Source organism: Bidens hawaiensis, unplaced genomic scaffold (genome assembly GCF_021521415.1).
Source record: "Bidens hawaiensis isolate Kalapana, Puna unplaced genomic scaffold, B.hawaiensis_p1.1 tig00037602_1, whole genome shotgun sequence".
NCBI classification, from domain to species: Eukaryota; Viridiplantae; Streptophyta; class Magnoliopsida; order Asterales; family Asteraceae; genus Bidens; species Bidens hawaiensis.
In genome coordinates this window covers 103,923-113,892 of record NW_027505492.1, presented here as the reverse complement: position 1 = coordinate 113,892, position 9,970 = coordinate 103,923, and positions in this window count along the sequence as shown.

Sequence of the window (9,970 nt, the reverse complement as noted above, 5' to 3'; positions counted from 1 at the left end):
ATATTATACATATATGTATAATAAAAAAAACTGATTTTTTTCTTTTTAATTCGTATTATACCTATACACATATGTATACTTTAATTTAATCTCTAGTTACGTAATGTACACATATGTACATTATCATTTACCATAAATTATACATATGTGTATAAGAAAAAACATGTGTGTACATATATGTATAATTTAGCTAAATCAAGATTTTTTTATGTTTTTTAGAAACTGGGATGATAAATAAGAACTTTGGTTTTTTTACTTTTTTTATTTTTGTGTTTTTTTTGTTTTATGATTTTTTTTATTTTTGGGTTTTTTTGTGGTCCAAAATAGTTCTCATAGTTCTCAATTCCCCCAAAAGGTTCTCACATGATCCTGATCATATATATATATATAAGAAAAGAGAATAACATAATGGCGTGTGACCAAAAATAAGGTAAAGAGAAGCCTCTAAGTTACTACTTTCTCCTTAGAAATCATTAACCTTAATTCTACGTCTCCAAGAATTCCTATCCTCAACCATGTCCTCAGAGAGGTTTAAGTCTAGCAAATCATGCCTAATCCTCTTATCCCAAATCGATTTAGGTCGGCCTCTACCCTTCCTCCCCTCTATAGTAATGTTTTCTACAGATCTTACAGGATTCGTTGTCTGTCTTCTCTTAACATGTCTAAACATCTCAATCTCCATTCTCTTATTTTGTCTGATATATTAGCTACCCCTAATCTCTCCCGAAACACACCGTTTCTTATTCTGTCTAACTTTGTGTGCCCACACATCCAGCGTAGCATTCTCATCTCTGTTACCTCTATCTTCCGCTCTTGTGTTGTGACATTCGTGACAAAAATCGAGTATGCCTTAGTAATTGTTTATAGAATAAGCGATTAACCGCTTATTGCGTATCGAACAAACGAATAACCAAACGGGTCTGGTTATGAACCACATATCTCGGGGGGGCATCTATAAGGGATATACGTCTACTATAAGCCGACATATTGATATTAAGGCCTTAGTATCATAGCAAACTAGTTAAACGAAAACATGCTCGTTTAACTACCCGCTATGAGCTTAAACGCGAAAGATAGTTCCGAAACAAGCATTGTATCATCCGTGAAACCGAAAAAGACCTAAAAACACTTACTGGGAATGTTTTAAGCGATCCGTGAAAATATTTTCATTTTTACGAACAAATAGTATATTTTTTAAATTTACAATAAATTAGCCGAAAAACACTCGTTTTCGCACTGTTTGTCTTACTCGATATATTTTTCTTGCCAAAACCAAACCCAAAATAAATTTGAACTCGGTATTTCACATTCGGTCATGAAAAACGGGGCAAATGGACCAAAGTGGGGCCCTAGGGGGGCCTTAAAGCTTCCGGCCCACCATTGTTGAAAAGTCCACCCCTTATTGAAAAATCTTGTTATATCTTCTAAACTAAGATAGATGCATGAGATATTTTGGCCAAACTCAGTCCTTTGCACCTGCTCCTGCTGCTCCTCACCATTTCCTGCCATAACACAAGGTAAAAGCCTTGATTTTGAACTTTTTATACTTGATTAAACATGGTTTAAGCATAAAAATGATGCTTTGATTAGTAAAAATCATGATTAACCATGTAAAACTCTTTAAAATCATCCAAAAATATACTTTGATTCTAAACCTAACTGGAAATCGGAACCAAGATCTTTTTTTTTTGCCATAAACACGGATTAGAGGGTTTAAATGACGTTTTTATGGTTCAAAAGTTCGGTTTAGAACGCTAACACTTTCATGGCTGGTCTCTTGATGATACATGCTTGGTTTGTGATATAGGACCTGTACTTAGCTTATATAGAAGTATGAGAACCCAGAAATTGGATTAAGAGAGCGAAAACGGGCGAAAACCGCAAAGGTAATACCGAAATGTTCGATTACGGGCTGTTTAGGTTAAGGTTATTATGTGCATATTTTTAGGTCTTGAAATTTTTCAGGGACATCAGATACCATATCATTGAGTCCCTGTCCAAATTTGGTAATTTTTCGACTATCCGAGAATATATGGCGAATTTATTACCGAATTTGGATGTTTATTTGGGAAAAATACCTAAAATGCTTGAAAAATTATGAAACTTTGTGGGGAACTCACATTTGGTATATTATAATCACATATGAAATTTGGGGTTATTTGAAAAAACCTAAGTATGTTTTGTGGATTCACGTTTATTCGAATTTTCATAGTTGTTTTTTGCTCGAAAAAGGTATTTGTCTTGATTGTTAGCTTCTGGAATTTTTTATAGGTTGTTTTGGGATATATTTTATTTTCATAGATAAAATGTTTTTTTTATAAATTAATAAATTAGTAAATAATTACAGAAATATTTTTATAAAAATCTATATATTTTAATTTATAAGTTTAGAAATTTTATGATCTAATGATTAACGGATAATTAATTGTGCTAATTTGAAGATTAAACAAATTTAATTTTGAAGAAAACCGACAAGTTCGTGATTAACGAACCTGTTGGAATATCATAACATCAAGAATGATCAAAAAGGATATTTTCGGATCAATTATGTAAAAACGAACTTTTTGTGAGAAATCTGGACAATTTGGATATATTGTGCGCGTTTTTCTCTATAAATGAGCCTCGTACTGAATCCTGACCCCTAAATTGTGATCTTTCTTTATAACTTAATCATTTTATCAACCAAAACGTTTACCTATGTTTACATACTCATACGTGTTTTCCAAACGCGTAAACGAGCAACTTGGCCCAGCTGGTAAAACGGGGAAACTGAGCCAAGTTCGATTTAAATATTAGACATTGAACAACATCACAATCTAAGCCTACTGACACTTTCTAGGTGTAACAGCCACCTTGACTAGCTATACAGCCCAGCTTAGTATAAAGATTATAATAATATTAAAATATTAATTAGTATTATAATATTGACTATAGGGACTAAGTGATAGCAAGGGAAACGAACCCCAAGCTGACCTCGCACTGAGTGCCTACAAAACCATGAGTTTCATGACCCCTCTTTTAAACTGTTTTTACGAACTTCTGGGGTGAAAAGCATGTTTATATACGTTATTTATCTGAAAACGGTTCAGGATATAAATTATCTGAACGTCCTCATACGTAAAGTCCCTACAAACATTGTAACATCCTAAAATTTTTAATGTTGAATAAAGAAAGTTACGTTTAGTGATTTCGCGTTATTAATTAATTAATATCGAGTAAGGAGCGGATCATGGACTTAGATTAATTGAGATGGATTAAATGAGAATGGGCCTTAGGTCCATGGGCTTTAAGGGATATAAATATCCCCTAAACCCTAAACCATCATTCATTTCCATCTTATTCTCTAACACACTCCAAAACACACACACACCACACACCGCCATACGGCCGGCGGCCGAGGGAGAGGAACGAACAAGATCCGAGAGAGAGTGAACGATTAGTTGTGATTAAACAAGTTAAACGAGATCCAAACGAGCACAAAAAGGTATGTTCTTGACCTTTAAAGTTTAAAGATCCAAGCTTTATAGTATATACGGGGTATATATACGACCGAAAACGGTTAGGGAACGTAGTGGGTGATGTCGAACCATAACAAGGGTGTTAAAATCGCCAAAATGCTTGATGAAAACCAAACCCGTGGCTGAACTGGGCAACTTCGCCTTCAAAACGATAACTTCGCCTTCAAAGCTTAACTTCGCCTTCAAGGCTTAACTTCGCTTACGGCCAAGTTCGCCTAACTGGTAACTTCGCCTGAGGCTAAGTTCGCTTAAGGTTTAACTTCGCCTAAAGCTAAGTTCGCCTAAGGTTTAACTTCGCCTAAAGCTAAGTTTGCCTAAGGTTTAACTTCCCTGAGGCTAAGTTCGCTTAAGGTTTAACTTCGCCTAAAGCTAAGTTCGCCTAAGGTTTAACTTCGCCTAAAGCTAAGTTCGCCTAAGGTTTAACTTCGACTAAAGCTAAGTTCGCCTAAGGTTTAACTTCGCCTAAAGCTAAGTTCGCCTAAGGTTTAACTTCGCCTAAAGCTAAGTTCGCCTAAGGTTTAACTTCGCCTAAAGCTAAGTTCGCCTAAGGTTTAACTTCGCCTAAAGTTAAGTTCGCTTAGAAAATAAATTAAAAACCTAATGAAAAATGTGTTAAGACAGTTAATGGAAATAAATTTTTTCCAAGCTGACCTGGCAGCTCGACCCCAGCCAGGGGCTCTGCCCCTTGGACCCTGCTAGGGGCTGCCGCCCCTAGACCCCGCTGCCAGGGGCGCTGCCCCCGGACCCCCGTTCGTTGTGGGTCATATAAAGATAGAAATGCAATATGAGAAGTGATAGTTAATTGATTCGTATACTTGTTATACAGTCAGCCGTGCACAACTGAAGAAAGGGATTACGATTAACGGTGAACGTAACCGCATTCAGGTGAGTTTCTAGCCCCACTTCTGTGTTATGTTTTCTGGGCTGTGTGCATACTCGATATGTTTGTTAATACACTTATCCTAAGTGATAAGTGTATGCCTTATATGAATGATGTGATATGTATGAATGATTGCTTGATGGTACGTGAACGATCTTCGGATATTGCACGTACTGTCAGGTTGTAACGCTATGTATAAGGTAAGTATGATATGTATGCTTATGTGTATGAACGTAATAACGTTAATAAAAGAAGGAAATGATGGTTGTATGGTTACGAAAAGGGTACCGAGCCCTAATAATACTCGAGGTATGATGTATGGTTGTATGGTAACGAAGAGGGAATCGAACCCTACTAATATTCGAGAACTAGGGAACCGAACTCTACTAATATTCGAGGAAAGAGGGACCAGACCCTTATAATATCTGTGATGTTAGGGACCAGACCCTTATAATATCTGTGATGTTAGGGACCAGACCCTTATAATATCTGTGATGTTAGGGACCAGACCCTTATAATATCTGTGATGTTAGGGACCAGACCCTTATAATATCTGTGAGGTTATAGGGCGAAAGGCTCTTTAAAACGTAGGATTATGTATGTAAAGAAAATATGAATGAAAGTATGAAAGTATGAATGAAAGTATGAATGAAGGTATGAATGAAAGTATGAAAGTATGAATGAAGGTATGAATGAAAGTATGAAAGTATGAATGAAAGTATGAATGAAAGAATATAAGTTTATGTGTATTGTATAGTGTATGATTAACTAGAACTCACTCAGCGTAGCTGACTTTTAGTATGCACGCAGGTGAGTAGGATGAGGCAGCTCGCTTGAGTAGACACGTGGCACTGAATAAGAGGCTGGCATCGAAAGACTCAAGACGTTTAAGTTTAATGTTTCGTTTATTTTGAAAGACAAAATGATGTTTTAAGACAAGACGTGTTTTGTTATGAAATGTTTTATGAAAGTTTTTATATTCCGCGAAAGTTTTAATGAACTCTGATTTGTAAGAATTGTGTTTATGAGTAAATCCGACGCTAAAGTAGGGCTATCGGGTTCGGGGCCTTACAGGTTACCACCAGACCAAGCATTCATGTGGTTAAGATCCAGAAAAAGAAATAAAAAAGGTATATTAACATGTTCGTCATCTTCCCCCCATAAACCCTAGATTTCAATTCCCTTAAATCGTCCCATGTTTGTTCATTTTAGGTTAGGGGTTTTGATTAACGGACTAAAATGATCGACAACCATATCTTAATTACCTTAAATGGTTCTGGAAAAGTGGTGAACAACGTTGGCCATAATTCCGAAGCTTAGGAGACCAATTACAGGATTAAAGAAGATATATTAGTGAGATTGAAGGTGATGAGCGAGTTTACTTTGCGTGAGGATCCTATTTATACTAGTATTTGCAACGTAAAGTCGTTAATTGATTTGAACCGATTTGGTGGCGGACATCACGAAAATCTTTTGATGATTTGGAGCCGTTATAATACAATTAAAGTGTTTCAAGATGTTGATTATTGCCGTCAAAAATACGTTATGCTACAATTACAGGTCAAAGGTCGATATTTAGGGGTGTTTAGGGATTCCGGTGCCGGAATCGGGTGGCCGGAAGTCAATCGAGAAAACCGGGGGGGGGGGGGGGTGGGGTCGGCAGGGATGGTTTGGGATATTATATATTATAATTTAAATATTTTACATTCCCCCCCCCCCCTCGAACTTTAATACTTTTTTTTAAACTAGAATTAATAATGTATTTACGTTTTGGGCCTTGAACTTTTCGAATTATATTAAACTAAAATTAATTTAACATTACAAATTACACCTTTAGCTTTGATTTGAAATAGAAATTGAATATTTTTCGAATTAAATCCGTATAGTTAGAAAATCGTTTAAACAAAACTTCAAATTCTCAAAGTTTCGTTAATTGATCAAAACATATGGAAAATGAACGTACGATAAACGTAAATCATTGGGAATATAACGTCAACGATAAACGATAAATAAGAATACATCGAAATGTCAAAAAGGGTCGGTAAATGCAAATTTAAATAAACATTAACGAATGTTACATGAAACGAAACTTGAAAATATTATAATATATGTATGTATGTATGTATGTATGTATATGTATATTTATAAACAAAACCTAAAATTCGAAATGAGTCGGGTTTTTGGGTTTGAAAAGTAACGAATGTTACAATTCACTTAGTAATTTAAGGGATTGTCTCATCTTTAAAGTAAGTTATCTTATAAATACTTAATACAAATCACTTGCTTACATAAAATGATTTTTTAATGGGGATCATTAAGCTATGATATCTTTTTCATTAATAATCATGGAATAACATGACTTAGGAATAAGGTGTTATTCCCACATTTAATTACCAAAGTAAGTTTATATCATATGCTTACCAATTAATTGTTAAATCAAGTTAAGAAGAGTTCTAACCAAGATGATACACTTTTATCCTTGATCATCTCTATCAAAATATGAAAACCGAAAAATATTGTCTTTAATTTATGCCTTTAAATTTATGTTAAAATTTCCTTGTTAAACCAAAACTACTATGATGTTTACTTCCAGTTAAATTAAATACAACGATTCAGTAGTAAAAATCAAACAAATGTATCCGTGGATCGATTCTTGGTTCTTACCCATATTATATTACATGTACGATAGGTACACTTGCCTATTTGTGTGTGGTCTAGTTAAGATAAAAATCATTTTTAAAAACTTAAAACTCGACATTTTGTGAAACAAACCTCTGAAAACTAACAACTTTTCATACCACCACGCAACACATCAGCATGCCACGTCATCTTTAGACTAACGATTTTAGGCTCTATTAGTCGTGACTGTTGGGAACAATAATGACATAAGTTGGGATCGTCATCAGTCAACTCGTTAGTTAGCACTATTATTTGCTAATATTCCATAGTTTGGAATATTTAAAACCAATTTAACACTTAGCTTGATAAGTCATGTGATTTGGTGTGCATATGTTTGTTCATAGGTTTAACATGTATTTTTAAGTGGTTTTTCATGTTTGTAATAAGTATGACTATAGCACTAATTTTTGTTAAATATTTTGGTAAGTTTGTGTAAAAGTATATTTTAAATTAAAATCTCTTACTTGCATAAACTACTATTTATGTAATCAACTAAAATCAAAATAAAATAAATAAATAAACAATGAAAACCTCATTCCCTTGATACATCAGTTACTAACTTGTAATCAACAATTTTCGTTTTTATTATAATCAAACTCTAAAGACTCATCATTATCAAAATCACAATCTATGTCGGAATCGGCCATGATTTGATGGCATGCCAACTCTCATTCATAAAATCCAAAGATTGATGCAATTCGTCATCATCATCAAAATAAAACGTACGAGATCTTCATGTGTTCCCTGCTTATGATTCAATTTCCAACATGAAATGATAACTTGAAATGTATAATTATAGTCTCTTATCCAAAATTTTACTTGTTCAGCAACGACATCCTTCATAGAGATCATGATGTTAAATATTAGTGAACATGATGTAATATTGGAAGAAAGGGTCAACAACCACCTAATTGTAAAGACAAATGTTAAATATGGACAGTTAGAGATACCAAAACCTGTTATATACAAATTATATGTAAAATTGTCAAGCACACAAATATGGAATTGGATATGAAAAACAAAAATAAAACCTGAATCGGATGATGAAATCTTCTTCTTTAACAATCAAGACGAATTATTAATTAATTTGAATATTTAGTTATTTTAAAAGGGTTTGAATCCAATACAAAAAAATGTGCTAAGCATGAGAATCGAACAAAAATCAATAAACAACGCAGTAGCAGTTTTGTGATAATAAATTGCTCGGTCAATTATAACAAACCTAGATGCGCTCAATCATTTGAAACAAACCCAGATGTGATCGATCAATTGAAGCAGGCCTAGATGCAATCAACTGAAATCATATACGACCAATTGAAACAAACCTAGACGTAATTAATTGGCAACGATGAAACAAATTCAGTCGTCAACCAATTTTAACATTTTTTAGAATTGATTAATTGAATCGATCAATTGATATCTTAAGAACTTGATCAACTGAATTAAGAGTGCATGCCAAATCAAATTGAACAAATTGAGTCATGTTAGGTGTGCGAAATCAATTGAACAATTGAATAAATCGAGTCCTGTTAATGGTACAAAATCAATGATTGAAAGAGAAAAAATTAGTTACCGAGTAACTGAATCGTATCATCGTTCAGTAATGTTCCATTCCATTTTTATTTTCTATCAACTACAGTAATTATATTTGCAAATAGAGTAATTATGTAACTATTATTGAGTAATTGTATCGTGTCATCGTTCAATGTTTCATTCAATTTTTGTTTCATATTAATTGAGTAATTATACTTTAAAGTAGAGTAATTATAAAATTATATTGTTTAAGTAAAATATAACTAGAGCAGTTGTATGCCATACGTAGAGTAACTGTTTTTTTATATACGGTAAATATTTTTATAACTAGAGTAATTATTTTTGTAAATAGTGTAATTATTTTATAAATAGAGTAATAATTTTATAAGTAGAATATTTTTATAAGTTTCGTAATTACGTTTACATAATTACAAAACTGCCACAAATACTTTATTCGTACGATTCGTAATAATTTTTTGTTTTTATGTTATCGTTTCATATTTTAAAAACGTAATTGTAGGGCGAACTAATATATTTAAAAATTAGGGGCATTTACATATTTCTTATTTTTAAATTTCTTTATTACATATTTCCCCAATCCTAAAAAGTCAATTATATTTCCCCTCCCTAAACCATATATATTACATATTTATCTATTTCATTAAAATTTACTTAATAAATGACTATTTGGATAAGGTCAAAATGCAAAGTATAAAAAAAATAAGGACGAGAAGAAATTTAATACATTGATCTTATATTTGAATGACATAAATTAATTTAAGAGGAAAAAATTTATGGGAATGACATAAAGGTAACAACCCACTTTTGTTGACTTTCATTCTTCACATGCAAGGCACATGCATGTCAATTCCTCCATCATTTTAAGACGTCCATAACTTTTTCATATAACATTTAAAAAAAATCACCACAATAACAAACATTTGTTTTATCTTCAATATGAGTATCATATTGTTATATAAAAATAAAAAAAATAGTGGGTTTTTATATATTGTTTTATTGGTTGTTCACTGTGTTTTTTAATTGGTTTTTTATGCATTGTGTTATAGATTTCGGTCATTATGTTTTTCAATTGGTATTCATATTTATAACAATTAAAACAAAGAGTACTTCATTGTGTCTTTTATTTCGTCATTGTGTCTTTGTGCTCATCATTTGTCTTTCTACTTATCATTTTGTTTTAGTAATTGTGTAATACGTTCACTATCTTTTGTTCAGGATGGACATGTGACATTCACTTAATTTGAGAAAAAGAGTATTATGTTATGTCATTGTATAATATGTAGTTTCCATTATGTTTTACATTTCAGATCATTGTGTTATATGTATTCACCATTGTGTT